At 40.4% G+C, this 16,499-nt stretch overlaps 2 long non-coding RNA genes across 2 annotated transcripts; both read right to left on the bottom strand.

Annotated features, from left to right (window-relative positions):
• Positions 1 to 4,803: 4,803 nt before the first annotated feature.
• Positions 4,804 to 5,595, bottom strand: LOC125547515. The gene is made up of 2 exons (XR_007300694.1): positions 5,389 to 5,595; positions 4,804 to 5,234 (listed from the first exon to the last, which is right to left on the bottom strand). It is a non-coding gene; the product is annotated as an uncharacterized LOC125547515 (long non-coding RNA).
• Positions 5,596 to 6,903: 1,308 nt separating this feature from the next.
• On the bottom strand, positions 6,904 to 9,258 carry LOC125547514. Its single transcript, XR_007300693.1, has 3 exons — positions 9,045 to 9,258; positions 7,479 to 8,882; positions 6,904 to 7,326 (listed from the first exon to the last, which is right to left on the bottom strand). It is a non-coding gene; the product is annotated as an uncharacterized LOC125547514 (long non-coding RNA).
• Between the last annotated feature and the right edge of the window lie 7,241 nt (positions 9,259 to 16,499).

Below are 16,499 nucleotides of genomic sequence, written 5' to 3'. Positions count from 1 at the left end.
GCCTTTCGCAGAAGAGAAAAAGGTGTTTTTTCCTTTCCGAGAGGCAGAGTCATGCCTCTCATGGAAATAAACTTGTGCCTTCACGAGAAGCAAATCTTTGATAAAACATGTTTTTCACGATTTTTGTAATTTATTTTCCAATACCTAATAGGGCAAAAATTAATTAGCCGGAAAACCTAAAAAAACCATTTCAAACTTGTACGGAAAAATTAAAAAAATACAATTCTTCGGGAGACCCCAGCACGCGACACGTGGTGGCGAGCGCGCACCAAGTGACGCGCTGCCAACCCACCAAAAATGAGCCTTGGGGCTTCTGCAAAGGGTACCACTGAGTTAGTTGCTCGTTTGGTTCAGACTCCACCTCGCAGCTTGTGCGAAAGGGATCCGTCTACATCACCGACCGGATGCTTGTCTCTCTCGCGCATGTTGGATCAACCCACTACAACTTCATTGTTGGTTGAGTTGGCTACAGTCAGTTGCCAAAAAACATCCTAGGTATGATTTATATTCTATATATGCCTCACAAATATAAGGTTTTGTATTTCTTGAGGGAAATCTAAGTTTTTGTATTACTGAAAAGAAAATTGTACAACTTTGTAATTTTATTTAATTTTTTATATATTATAACTATTCCAACAATACATATTTGTACAAGTAATTTTATTTTACTTATTTTTTTACAAAAATGTTCATCATGTATTAGAAAATGATCATTGCTTATTAGAAACAACACATATTGTTAAAATTTTGTTTATTGTGTCTTTCAAAACTTTTTTATAGGCTACATCATGTGTTAAAAATTTGTTCATGTGTATTCCAAAAGGGTTCCTTTGCATGTATTCAAAATGTGTGACGTGTCGTTCAAATGTTAATCTACTTAACAAAAAAACTGCCTGCTCCGACGTAGGCGACGGAGGACCCGCTCCTTCTCGGTTTCCTTCTGTATGAACAAGGGACGTTTGCAAAAGCCTGCCGGTGATCTTCCCCTACGGCGCCGGCGGGTGCCACGGCGGCCGAGGTGTCACTCCCGATCGGTCTCCATTGATATGAACTGCATAGATGCACATGGATTATAAATTAATAGTACATACCCACAACATGCATATGGAGCCGGCAGCGCCTCAAACATTTTGCTGCTCGTAGATAGTTCTTGTCCTCCCTAAAAAGAAAGTAATCCAATACTGACTTACCTTGCCCGGTTCAAAATAAATAAATACTGACTTACCTTGGATTGCCACCGAGGATGGCAGGGAGCAGCATATGATTGCCAGGATGGCCATGGTCCCTAAGAGGGAGGAAGAAGAAGCAGAGGAAGAACGCTCCATGATCTCCTCTTCTCAGTTAGAATCTGTGTGAGCTGTTTCTATGTATGTAATTAACTGGGGAAAGCGTGTTAAACTACTTGGGCTGGCCTTCCCTTAGAATAACCTTGGTTGTTTATATATACATAGAGAACACTATGAAGTTTGTGACTAGTCCTGTACAACGACTTCAACAATCAAAGTCGTCACACATATCACTAGCAGCAGGTCGCACTCATAATGGGAGGTTCCATTTGCACTCATCCCGATGACGTAACATGAGGTATACACTCTCAAACAGCTAATCTTGTAGTCTCATGGGGCAAAACATCCAAATAGTACGCGGAACTTTGCTGCAGTCTTCAACATGGACGCTGCGGGAAAATTTGGCAACCACTTTCTATGAGAAACAGATCATTTCCGTCCCTGCAAAACAAAAAAGAAGAAGAAGAAAAAACAGATCATTTCATGTAGTACGTGTCAGTGTTTTTTTGTTGCGAAAAAGTACATGTCAGTGTTAATTTAAGTATTTTCATATTCATATTAATATTTCGGTGATGTAGAAAGATGATGATAAAGAGAAAAGGTAAGGAAGTTACTTGTAGAAAAATATCATGTGCGCCAAGTAGACAGGTCAGATTGTAGGAGTAGTGCCGCACCTTGTGGATGGTGGCCTCTCTATATTGCAATACGCCAATGATACGATTCTTTTTATGGCACCTGACTTGGATAAGGCTCGCAACTTGACACAATTCTCTTATTATAATATAATAACATCATCTTATTTTACCAAAAATGATTATATTTCATTTGAAATAAATAAATATATATATATATACAAAAATAAAAGCAAAGGGAGAATTAGTGAAATAAAATAAAATCAACACGTTTAAAATAAGAATAATAAAGAATACATTAAAATAGAACCAGAACGAAAAACAGGAAATGAAAGAAAATAAGAATAAGAAATATCAAAAAGTATAAAGAAACGGAAAAAGTGTAAAGTCCGGTAAATGAGGTAAAAATAGAAGAAATTAAAATAAAAATAACATAATAAAAAAATAAATATTTAAATGAATGAAATTGCCCAACCCCTGAAACATAGATAAGAAAAGCACCCCCACTACAGAAAACTTTGACAGGGAAAATTGTCATCATCATGAACTTCGGCCGTTGGGCTGGCCCATCTCCCAGTGCACATGGGCATGCGCTCAGTGGGGTTTTATGAGTTAGCCAGATTGGTGAATTTTTGTGAGCCGAACATATATGAAAGAAATTTTGAGAATTTGAGTTTTGTTCTTTTAGTGGACTATGTTGATATTTTTTTTACAATAACAGACTTTATTCCTCAAATGATAGCCAGGACCTTTACAAGAAATGGAGAAATAAAGTCAGGGAACTAAGAACCCCAAAAGGTTGAAGATCTACTACTAGAAGCATGTTTAGATAAACTATTAGCTACCTCATTAGCCTCTCTAGAGCATTCAACAATTGTCGTACTTGTGAAATCACCTGCCAACTGCCCGTGATCATCAGGCGCTATAGTCGAAAGATCATCAGGACCCAAATATAAATCAGCTTGGCTAACACCTTGAACCGCAAAGGTGCTTTTAGATTCAATAATCAGTCGGTTGCACCCCAGCACTATTCGTAGCTAGAATAAATCCATTTCGAATTAGAGTGATCTCTGGAGAACGCACAATGCTTATATGAGGTAAATACCAAAAGTTGTTGCTAAACTCTCCATGATCATCAGGCGCTACCGGTCATGTGGCTCACAACAGTGTTTCAGCATGGAATGCCACATCTACATTGATTTTAACAACACCTGCCACCGGCTTCTTCCACATTTGAGGATTTGTAGTTTTATTTACAAGATAAGCCTACAACCCAGTATGCTTGGGCTGAAACCTCCGGGTAAGGCTATCCTTCATGTTTAGGCCTCCAGTGCCAATGGCCCGCTAAACCAGCCCACCGCATAGACCATACAAATGTGCCCACTGCGGTGGGCTATTTAGGCCTCCAGTGCCTATGGCCCGCTAAACTAACCCACTGTATAGACCATGCAAATGTGCCCACTTCACTTTAAAAGAATAAAGTAGCCCTAAAAAAACTTTAAAAGAATAAAGTTTGCACCTTCCAGTGAAAAATAATAAGGCACTAAAGTTTGAAACTTTCACTAGATAAAACTAAAGTTTGAAATCCGTCCTAGAAAAATAATATGGACATACATGATCAAGTGTTATTGTGTTCCCAAAAGTGATATCTCAGCATGGGGGCATTGGAGCCCGTTTTTTGTAAGTTCAAAAAACAGGGTTTTATGGTTTAAAATTTTCTAAATTTTTGTGCACATGCACATATAGCAGTGCAGTATAACGGGGAAAATTTTCATCAATATACGTGCTTGCATTTGAGAGATAAAAAAGACAAATGTCATGCAAATTTGGGGCTTGGCTTTTGTTGTTTTTTGGCCGAAACTTTTTCCTTTTTGCGCAGCATACAATACAGTTTATTTTTTAACGAAATTTCACAGGTACTTAGGCCACATGCATGCGTATTCATGTAAAAACAAAAAAATATCAAACTTTTAAGAACTTATTTTGGGGTGGTTAAAAAACGGGCTACAATGCACCCGTACGATAGTCAAAGGTCGACACTAGCTACTAGGCTCTACACGCAGTGTACGTACTGCAGCCTATGCACCGTCGGCGTCAAACTAGCTAGAGACCCTAACCGGATTAGAGCTTTTTTTCAGACCTACATGGAGATTGAAAATGCAAACAATCACTTTTCGCTTCATCAGGATCTCATTGAGCACCATTGACAAAGGGTTGGGTAGTAACGCATTCCATTTTCCATTCATTTTCATTTAATGCATGTGTGATCTGTATTCGGCACAAGTTTTGTATTGTATTATTTAGTTTGTTTCGGTGATTTAAATAATTATTGTATTTTGGATGATTGTTGTATTGTAATATTGATATTTTCTTATATTGCAAATTCGTAATTCTTAATATGTGCATATGTGTCAAATTCAGATAAACCCGAATCTGATATGCGGGCCGGCGCGGACGCCGGCGGAGCAGACACCGCATAGCGGAAGTGTAAAACGAAATATCCGCGAATATTCTGTTTTATAGTTCCGCTATGTAGGATCTGCTCGGCCGGCGCCCGCGCCGGCCCACAAAACCGTTTTTTCCGTAAACTGTAAATGAGTTTTGTGGATTGACAATATACGGGATCTGCTAGAGATGCTCTAATGGTCTGGTCCAGTCTGCAGATATTTCGTACTAGCTCATGGCGATACGGTCAGCACCGTCGTCGTCAACACTCAACACTGAACTCCTTCCCGCAAAACACACACACATGCACACAACTCTCCATGGTACGGACCATGTTAGCTAGTCTAATATTTTGGTAGCGATCACATTGCTTTCTTAGGAAGTCGACTCTCGCTACCGGGGATTGATAGCACTAAAAGGAGTATGCTTTCTCGACTGGATTTTTCATTCTCAAGTCAAACTTTATTTTGACAGTTCATTCTCACTCAAAATTCAACAGAATTCGTTCCAGCCCCCTCACGGTTCTTATCCAACTCCATAAACGATACATCCATCTGAACAACGGGCGCTAGCTAGACTCTAGCTAGGACCTTTAACACTGTATGGAAGAGTCAAGCAAAATGATAAAATCACTCAAACACTAACACTGACAGTTAAGTGCGAGAGGGTTTTCCTTCCCTTATTATCCTTAAAAAAGATTGTACATGCTTTTATGGAGAGGTGGTCATCGCATCGGTGGTGTGCCATACGCATGGAGGGGCATTCGCAACAGCCTGCAGGGTCTTGTGGTGCGGAGGCGGCAATTTCTTCCACGGGGACCCGGGTTTTGGTGATGGAGGGCCCACTCCCTCATGGTCTCCATCTGGATGAACTGCATACATACATACATACACACATGTCAAGAACCACCAATCATCCTCGGTAACTCCATGCAAATAGGCAGATCTTACATGAAGTTTGGTCTTGAACATATTCATACTGGTCCTAATAATTTCTTGTCGTTAAATGAAAAGGCTAATGCTTACCTTGGATGGCCACCGAGCATGGCAGGAAGTAGCAAAGGAATATGATGGCCATGATTGCCATAGCTAGTGAGATGGAAGAAGAAGAGGAAGAGCGCTTCATAATCTTCTTCGCAATCATCTTCACGTGGTGCTGCTACTTGATGATTGTAATTAATCGTGTATAATTGTGTGAAGTGACAAGAGGCCAGATTGCTTTGCCTTGGGAAGAGCTCATTAGTCCATATATATACTCTTAGAGATATCAAAAGTTAAGAGTGCTAGCTGGTTCAACACTCATGGGGATGACTTCAATATGGTCAAAGTCTGCTCCCGCTCAATATTTTAAGAATCTTGTTAGAACCTTATGACCATGGTATGTAAGACAAATAGAACATACAATATTTTAAGAATCTTGTTAACCATCGATCAATTGGAAGCTTGTGGACCCCACGGCTTTTTTTGTTGTAAGGTCTTGGTCAAGTTATCAACACAATACAACCCATTATCCTTTTAATGGTAGGCAATCTACCAACGATAGTGATATGTCAACTGTCGATTCGTTAATCTCTATGCTCCATGACTACAGTATTTGATAGACGTTATGTGAGTTTGTAAATGTGGTGGTTGTGTTAGCTGTATTACTGTATTTTAAAAAACACAAGAAAGCAAGACCACTATATTTAATCTCAGTGCAACGAGTGAATAAATCCTAACCTCGGTGACGCCAAACTGGTTCACTAGACTAGGGATAGAATTTCCACATCAGCACACCAAAAGAAACTTTCTTTCTTTTTTCCTGAAAGACCAAGGAAACAATGATAATCATGTATAAAAAGTAAGCAAGTTAACCAAAATCAGGCGGGAGTTAGTCTTAATTGCCCGTGTTAACCAAGACAAATCAAAAATCATGTTATATATACTACCAAGGACTGTGCTTCTACGTGGCGACGCGAACGTTGTGTAATATTTCTTTAAAGTATGTGATATTAGCTTGTGCATCGGGCCATATTGTCCTGACTTAGGAATGACCTTATTCGTTCTGCGGTTGAAGATTATCCCAGTCGATAGGGATATATTTGAAACTTTATGTATGTCAATGTTAGGTGGATTAAATAGAACATTCATGAGTTGCTCCGCGAAATCCCAGGATCGGTGAAGAACTTGTTTCCTCACTCCGTGATTTTCAACTGCAGCTCCGGGAGCGGAGGGACTCTGAACAGGCCCTCAATATTTTAAGAGCTAGGTGTGTAAAACGTCTACCAACTCGGAAGAACAAGAGCATCGCCAGCAAGGTGCATCTTAGGTAAATTTGGTTTTGTTAATTCTTAATTGTCTGAGAATATATTAGTACCCACCTGATTTGGAGACCCAATCGTTTGATATTAATCCATGCATCATTCACCTTTTTATAAATCTAAGAAAAAATATATATCTTTTCTGCCAGACAAACAAATTTTACAACACAGTGAACATTTTCCATATTTCCATCAAAGAAAAAAGGAGATAAGAACACAATCGTCTCTTTTTCCATGCAAAGATCAGAAACTATTTTTTTATTCCTTTTAAGGTGCCTTGGAACAACTAATAATTACACATAATAGTACATATATAGCACGGTCATCCATCATACGACAAGACAGGAGGCAGAAGCTGGCTAGGCTATAGCATCGACCGCTCAGTGATTTTCAAAATGAAAGGCCTCCAATGATCTCACTTTGATCAGCTTGCATGCCCAAACTCAGGACATGGTTTATTGACAGCTCCTGCCCACAGCTTCAACGGCATGCGTACTTGACCATTGGTAATTTTACGGGGTGTTTGCTGTACCAACCAGCAGGGTCTTCCGGTGCGGCGGTGGTGGCGGAATGGTGGGGCGATCGCACCCGGGGCACCTGTGGCGCCCTGACCCAGGGATCGGCGCCGGTGGACCCACTCCTGGACGATCTCCTTCTGGAAGATCTGCAATGATATGTATACACATATCACTAACTACTCATCATCTGTAACTCCATGCATATACCCAGAGCTTGCATGCAGCCTGGCCTAGAAAATATTACGTACGTTCTTCTCCTGATGCTTACCTATTGTCAAGTGAAATATCTAATGCTTACCTTGCACGGCCACCGAGCATGGCAAGGAGCAATATATGAACATCAGAGGCAAGATTGCCACAGTTGCCGCGGTCGAAGAAGAACAGGAGCGCTCCATAATCTTCTTGCCAAGTATGTCGGTGTTAGGCTTTTTTGGTGGCTATAATTAACCTTGTAATTTTGTAGACAATGCAAGTGGCCAGATTGCCTTACTTTGCGAATGAGCTCCTTTGTCCATATATATACCTATAGATGAAATGGTATGAGTGTTGGTTCTACATTCAATATTTGTCAATGAGGCTCTCGTTCTCAGGGACTTTGATATGGTCAAAGTCTACTCCGGGACTCCCGGTCAATAGGGACATACGTGGAACCTTATGACCATGTTAGTTGGAGAAGATAGAGCCTTCAATATTTTGAACACCTGCAACCTATTGACCATGTGTAAGCTTGTGCCACCACGTGGCATATTTTGTTGTAAATCTTGGTCAAGCTATCAACACGGTCAAACCTATTATCCTTTTGCTGATACTCAGTGTCGTGTCAATTGTCACTTTGTCATTCTTTGATGCTCTTTGACTATAGTAGATGCTATGACATAGTGTGTGGAGGTCAGTTACGGGAGGTTTCTTGAAAACAATCCTAGAAGTAAGGCCATCATAATGGGCAATGGTCGAACTAATACTAACCTCACTGATGCCAAACTTACTAGCTAGATCTGTGTGAGATTGCTGCCTGCATCGGCTAAGCATCGGCTGAGCATGAATACTAGCTCATGTATGGTCAGCACCGTCGTCGTCAACACTCAAAACTCAACTCTTTCCCGCAAAACACACACACACGCACACAACTCTCCATGGTGCGGACCATGTTAGCTAGTCTAACTTTTTGGTAGCGATCACATTGCTTTCTTAGAAAACTGACTGTCGCTCCCGGAATCATGTCCGCCCATGTTACGGGGATTGGTAGCACTAAAAGGAGTATGCTTTCTCGACTGGATTTTTCATCCTCAAGTCAAACATTATTTTCACAGTTCATTCGTACTCGAAATTCAACAGAATTGGCTCCAGCCCCCTCACGGTTCTAGCCCAACTCCATAAAATCACTCAGACACTAACAGTCACTAGCAACGGGCGCTAGCTAGGACCTTTAACACTGTATGGCAGAGTCAAGCAAAATGATAAGACACTAACAGACACTGACAGGGTAAAGTGCGAGAGGGTTTTCCTTCCCTTATTATCCTTAAAAAAGATTGTACATGCTTTTATGGAGAGGTGGTCATGGCATCGGTGGTGCGCCATACGCATGGAGGGGCATTCGCAACAGCCTGCAGGGTCTTGCGGTGTGGTGGCGGCAATTTCTTCCACGGAGACCCGGGTTTTGGTGATGGAGGACCCACTCCCTCATGGTCTCCATCTGGATGAACTGCATACATACATACATACATACATACACACATGTCAAGAACCACCAATCATCCTCGGCAACGCCATGCAAATAGGCAGATATTACATGAAGTTTGGTCTTGAACATATTCATGCTGGTCCTAATAATTGCTTGTCGTTAAATGAAAAGGCTAATGCTTACCTTGGATGGCCACCGAGCATGGCAGGAAGCAGCAAAGGAATATGATGGCCATGATTGCCACAGCTAGTGCGATGGAAGAAGAAGAGGAAGAGCGCTTCATAATCTTCTTCCCAATCATCTTCACGTGGTGCTGCTACTTGATGACTGTAATTAATCGTGTATAATTGTGTGAAGTGTGCAAGAGGCCAGATTGCTTTGCCTTGGGAAGAGCTCATTAGTACATATATATACTCTTAGAGAGATCAAAAGTTAAAGAGTGGTAGCTGGTTCTACACTCATGGGGATGGGACTTCAATATGGTCAAAGTCTGCTCCCGCTCAATATTTTAAGAATCTTGTTAGAACCTTATGACCATCGTACTATGCATATGTAAGACAAATAGAACATCCAATATTTTAAGAATCTTGTTGCCCATCGATCAATTGGAAGCTTGTGCCACCCCACCGCTTTTTTTGTTGTAAGGTCTTGGTCAAGTTATCAACACAATACAACCCATTATCCTTTTAATGGTACGCAATCTACCAACGATAGTGATATGTCAACTGTCGCTTCGTTAATCTCTATGCTCCATGACTACAGTATTTGATAGACGTTATGTGAGTTTGTAAATGTGGTGGTTGCGTTAGGTGTATTATTGTATTTAAAAAACACAAGAAAGCAAGACCACTATATTTAATCTCACTGCAACGAGTGAATAAATCCTAACCTCGGTGACGCCATACTGGTTCACTAGACTAGGGATAGAATTTCCACATCAGCACACCAAAAGAAACTTTTTTTTCCTGAAAGACCAAGGAAACTATGATAATCATGTATAAAAAATAAACAAGTTAACCAAAATCAGGCAGCAGTTAGTCTTAATTCCCGTGTTAACCAAGACAAATCAAAAATCATGTTATATATACTACCAAGGACTGTGCTTCTACGTGGCGACGCGAACGTTGTGTAATATTTCTTTAAAGTATGTGATATTAGCTTGTGCATCGGGCCATATTGTCCTGACTTAGGAATGACCTTATTCGTTCTGCGGTTGAAGATTATCCCAGTCGATAGGGATATATTTGAAACTTTATGTATGTCAATGTTAGGTGGATTAAATAGAACATTCATGAGTTGTTCAGCAATCCAGCAGCTCCGCGAAATCCCAGGATCGGTGAAGAACTTGTTTCCTCGCTCCGTGATTTTCAGCTGCAGCTCCGGGAGCGGAGGGACTCTGAACAGGCCCTCAATATTTTAAGAGCTAGGTGTGCAAAACGTCTACCAACTCTGAAGAACAAGAGCATCCCAGCAAGGTGCATCTTAGGTAAATTTGGTTTTGTTAATTCTTAATTGTCTGAGAATATATTAGTACCCACCTGATTTGGAGAACCAATCGTTTGATATTAATCTGTGCATCATTCACCTTTTTATAAATCTAAGAAAAAAAATATATCTTTTCTGCCAGACAATCAAATTTTACAACAAAGTGAACATTTTCCATATTTCCATCAAAGAAAAAAGGAGATAAGAACACCATCGTCTCTTTTTCCATGCAAAGATCAGAAACTATTTTTTATTCCTTTTAAAAAGGTGCCGTGGAACAACTAATAATTACACATAAGGCAAGACAGGAGGCAGAAGCTGGCTAGGCTATAGTATCGACCGCTCAGTGATTTTCAAAATGAAAGGTCTCCAATGATCTCACTTTGATCAGCTTGCATGCCCAAACTCAGGACATGGTTTATTGACCGCTCCTGCCCACAGCTTCAACGGCATGCGTACTTGACCATTGGTAATTTTACGGGGTGTTTGTTGTACCAACCAGCAGGGTCTTCCGGTGCGGCGGTGGCGGCGGAGTGCTGGGGCGGTCGCACCCCGGGCACCTGTGGCGCCCTGACCCAGGGATCGGCGCCGGTGGACCCACTCCTGGACGATCTCCTTCTGGAAGATCTGCAATGATATGTATACACATATCACTAACTACTCATCATCTGTAACTCCATGCAGATACCCAGAGCTTGCATGCGGCCTGGCCTAGAAAATATTACGTACGTTCTTCTCCTTATGCTTACCTATTGTCAAGTGAAATATCTAATGCTTACCTTGCACGGCCACCGAGCATGGCAAGGAGCAATATATGAACATCAGAGCCAAGATTGCCACAGTTGCCGCGGTCGAAGAAGAACAGGAGCGCTTCATAATCTTCTTGTCAGTTATGTCGGTGTTAGGCTTCTACTTTTGGTGGCTGTAATTAACCTTGTAATTTTGTAGACAATGCAAGTGACCAGATTGCCTTACTTTGCGAATGAGCTCCTTTATCCATATATATACCAATAGATGAAATGGTATGAGTGTTGGTTCTACATTCAATATTTGTCAATGAGGCTGTCGTTCTCAGGGACTTTGATATGGTCAAAGTCTACTTCGGGACTCCCGGTCAATAGGGACATACGTGGAACCTTATGACCATGTTAGGTGGAGAAGATAGAGCCTTCAATATTTTGAACACCTGCAACCTATTGACCATGTGTAAGCTTGTGCCACCACGTGGCATACTTTGTTGTAAATCTCGGTCAATCTATCAACATGATCAAACCTATTATCCTTTTGCTGATACTCAGTGTCGTGTCAATTGTCACTTTGTCCTTCTTTTATGCTCTTTGACTATAGTAGATGCTATGGCATAGTGTGTGGAGGTCTATCACGGGAGGTTTCTTGAAAACAATCCAAGAAATAACACCATCATAATGGGCAATGGTCGAACTAATACTAACCTCATTGATGCCAAACTTACTCCCTAGATCTGTGTGAGATTGCTGCCTGCATTGGCTAAGCATGGTAGTATGACCACAGCGATCTACTCATTCTCGTACCATCACACAATTTTTCCCCTGAAAAAGCAAAATCAACCTTTGCGCATGACAACCATAAAAAATAAACAGTTGCTCTTAGCTGTAAAATGTGCAGGTGGCCAGATTGCCTTGCCTTGGGAATTACTCTCCTAATCTGTAAGCCCCTCTCGAATTTGTGCCTAAATTTCACTAACAAAATATATGTTATATGGCACAAAAAGTGTATCCTTGGATTCATATCCAAAATAAGTTTTCAAGGATTTACTTTTCATGGCATATAGCTCATGATTTAATATCAAATTTTAGGTCAAAATTAGGTTCCAATTTTAGGAGCTTTATAAACCCGGACAGAGAAAGTAGATAGAAGTTAAGAGTGTTAGTTAGTTCTATATTCATGGAGACTCTCAGTTTCAGGGTCTTCAATACTGTCAAAGTCTACTCCTAGACTCCCGGTCAACAGTTATACTTGGAAGTTGGAACCTTATAAACATGGTAGTATGACACCAGCGATATACTCATTCCTATACCATCACAACTTATTTCCCCTAAAATAGAAAAATTAATCCTTTGCACATGACAATCATAAAAAAAAAGTTGCTCTAAGTTGTAAAATGTGTAGATGGCCAGATTGCCTTGCCTTGGGAATTACTCTCCTCGTCTATCTTTCTTAGTCCCTCTCGAATTTGAGCCTAAATTTCACTAACAAAATATAAGTTATATGTCACAAAAAATATATCCTTTGATTCATATTACAAATCATGTTTTCAATGATTTACTTTCCATGGCATATAACTCATGATTTAATAGTTAAATTTTAGGTCAAAATTAGGCTCCAATTTGAGGAGCCTTATAAAATCAGATGGAGAGAGTAGATAAAACGTCAAGAGTGTTAGTTGTTCTTTATTCGTGGAGGCTCTTAGCTTGAGGATCTCCGATATGGTCAAAGTCTACTCCCAGCCTCCCGGTCAACAGATGTACTTCGGAGTTGAAACCTTATGATCAAGTTAGGTGAGGCAAATAGAACATCCAATATTTTAAGGAGCTCCCACCATCGTGGCCTCTGAAGCATGTGGAAGCTTGTACCATCCTGCCACTTATATTGTTCTGTAAAATGTAATTATTAATCCTCGGTTAACTTGAACGTATACATCTATTTTACTGATACGTCTCCAATGTATCTACAATTTTTTTATTATTTCATATTATTATATTATCTATCTTGGATGTTTTATATGCTATTTTATATGATTTTCGAGACAAATCTATTAACCTAGAGCTCAGTCCTAGTTTCTGTTTTTTCCTTGTTTTTGAGTTTCGCAGAAAAGGAATATCAAACGGAGTCCAAATGAGTTGAAAATTTACGATTATTTTTTATGTACCAGAAGAAGCCCCCGAAGCAAAGAGAGTTGGGCCAGAAGAGCCATGAGGCCTCCACAAGGGTGGAGGGCGTGCCCTCCGTCCTTGTGGTTGACTCATGGATCCCCCCTGACTTGTTCTCGACACCAAAAATTCTTATAAATATAGAAACCCCTAGAAATAAACCTATATTGAGAGTTCCACCGTCGCAAGCCTCTGTAGCCACCAAAAACCAATCGGGGCCCTGTTCCGGCACCCTGCCGGAGGGGGAAACCATCACTGGTAGCCATCTTCATCATCCCGGCGCTCTGCATGACGAGGAGGGACTAGTTCATCCTCAGGGCTGAGGGTATGTACCAGTAGCTATGTGTTTGATCTCACTCTCTCTCTCTCTTGTGTTCTTGATTTGGCACGATCTTGATATACCGCGAGCTTTGTTATTATAGTTGAATCATATGGTGTTTCTCCCCCTCTACCTTCTTGTAATGGATTGAGTTTTCCCTTTGAAGTTATCTTATCGGATTTAGTCTTTAAGGATTTGAGAACACTTGATGTATGTCTTGCATGTGCTTATCTGTGATGACAATGGGATATTCACGTGATCTACTTGATGTATGTTTTAGTGATCAACTTGCGGGTTCTGTGACCTTGTGAACTTATGCATAGGGGTTGGCACACATTTTCGTCTTGACTCTCTAGTAGGAACTTTGGGGCACTCTTTGAAGTTCTTTGTGTTTGTTTGAATAGTTGAATCTGAGATTGTGTGATGCATATCATATAATCAGACCCGCGGATACTTGTGGTGACATTGGAGTATCTAGGTGATATTACGGTTTTGGTTGATGTGTGTCTTAAGGTGTTATTTTAGTATGGACTCTAGGGGTATTTGTGACACTTATAGGACAAGCCCAATAGATCGCTCAGAAAGAATAACGTTGAGGTGGTTTCGTATCCTACAACAATCTCTTCGTTTATTTTCCGCTATTAGTGACTTTGGAGTGACTCTTTGTTGCATGTTGAGGGATTGTTATATGGTCCAATTATGTTATCATTGTTGAGAGAACTTGCAGTAGTGAAAGCATGAACCCTAGGCCTTGTTTCCAAGGATTGCAATACCGTTTTCGCTCACTTTTATCACTTACTACCTTGCTGGTTTTATATTTTCATATTACAAAAACCTATATCTACCATCCAGATTGCACTTGTATCACAATCTCTTCGCCGAACTAGTGCACCTATACAATTTACCATTGTATTGGGTGTGTGGGAACACAAGAGACTCTTTGTTATTTGGTTGCAGGGTTGTTTAAGAGAGACCATCTTCATCCTACGCCTCCCACGGATTGATAAACCTTAGGTCATCCACTTGAGGGAAATTTGCTACTGTCCTACAAAACTCTGTGCTTGGAGGCCCAACACGAGTCTACAAGAAGAAGGTTGCGTAGTAGACATCATTTACCAATTAATAAGCATTGCCTTCTGAAAAGATGTTTTAATTCATAGCCAAAACCAACCTATAATTTGGTGGTGGTTGTACCCCCTGCACACCAAGAATCAAAACAAACATGCAGTTTAATCTTAGAAGTGCATGCAAAGACTGGAGCCACCATTCAGGGAGACAAGCTAACATATTACTCTCTCCAATCCATTCTACATTGTGCATAACGTTGGACTCGTATACCAATGAAGCGATGCATTCGGTTTTTTCGGACTAATTTGCACTTGCTTTTGCATGTAAGGGAAGTTGGTTTATTGTTAACCTGCATGCAGTGATTGGTTCTCCTCAATTCCTGCATCGGTTTCTCTCTCCTGCTCTGCATGGCGTGCAGAACAAAGGCTATTACTCCATCTGTAAAGAAATATAAGAGCGTTTATATCACTATTTTAGTGATATAAACGCTCTTATATTTCTTTATGGATGGAGTATTAGTTTGATTCGTTGCACGCAAGAGGAATACTAGGGACAGCATGGGAAAGAATCAGTGACATGGGCAACACACAGAGTAAATCGGAAAAAAGAGGAAAAGTTATTCGCAGAGTAAAATGGGTCGGAGGGGGTATAATGCACTTCACACTGAGAATGCAAAAATATGTTATATAGTGCATCTTTTTTGAGTGCTAACTCTAACAGCTAATCTTTTACATGCTTATAAAATTATGAGGTGAATAAAATTAAACTACAAGAATATGTATCTACCAGATGACATATTGTACACTGGACATAATTGTCGTATCTTCTATATCAAGAGATCATCACTTTACTAAGAGAAGACAAACCATTTTGTTTTTGTTTCTATCTCTTCTAGATCAACAATTATCCTATGTGGTACTAGCAACATATAGCACTATTGTAGATAACCTAATACCCTTAAACTAACTCATCATCCCAAAAGTAGGTCCATAGTGGTGTGGCTCTGTATGATAGTGTGGACTGATGATCTGCCATTTTTGTCTGGGCCAAAACGCAATGAAGCAGGATTTGTTTGGCCGGTATTCATGGCTCATGCTAGATTTTGTTTCTTGTGTCTCTATGTGGGGATCAGATTTGCATCTGAAATTTATAAGAAGTCCAAAAAAAAGTGAATCATTGTGCTTGTATGAAACTGTATGGTGATCCACAATACGAAGATCTTATGTTTTTTTTTCTTCGAAAAGGAGGATTACCCCCAGCATTTCATAATAACCGTGTATTTCCTGCATTGGGAGGTAACAAGTTTGAGTCCCCTCTTTCCACCTTTTTATTTCTCAGGATACGCAAGGCACAAAACTAGTTCAAGCCTTATCTATAACTAGTACGTAGTTTAGAAGAATTAGAATTCAAAATTGTTATAAAGTTTTTCCAAAATATGTGGTATTTCATGGTTACCATGAAAAACTGTGAGTTCCGTATCCAAATGTTCGCAATCTTCCCTATTATCATCGTGGGCTGGACCATGGGCTTGCTCTCCTGGGCTTGGGCTTCTCAAAAGCCTGTGAAGGAATTGACTACAGACAAGGGAATTGACTACAGACAAGTGGCGCTCAAAGAAAACGACTACAGACAACTCCGTGGATTAGGAGTTTAGGACTGCTTCGGCGCGGCCTCCTCGCTTTTGTTTCCTCTTCCTCGTGTTCGTGTTCCTCTGCACCTCTGCCATGGCTTGATCCTCTGGATTAATGGCTTGCAGTTCAAATCAGTGAGCAACTGACCTATGTACTAGTATGCTGCTAACACTAAAACCTTGGTCTCAGGTAGATCCTTCTGTTTTACATTTCTCGAAACGGAGTC

This window comes from Triticum urartu, chromosome 3 (genome assembly GCF_003073215.2).
Source record: "Triticum urartu cultivar G1812 chromosome 3, Tu2.1, whole genome shotgun sequence".
NCBI classification, from domain to species: Eukaryota; Viridiplantae; Streptophyta; class Magnoliopsida; order Poales; family Poaceae; genus Triticum; species Triticum urartu.
Note: the sequence above shows the minus strand (reverse complement) of the source record. Positions and strands in the feature narration are given on the sequence as shown.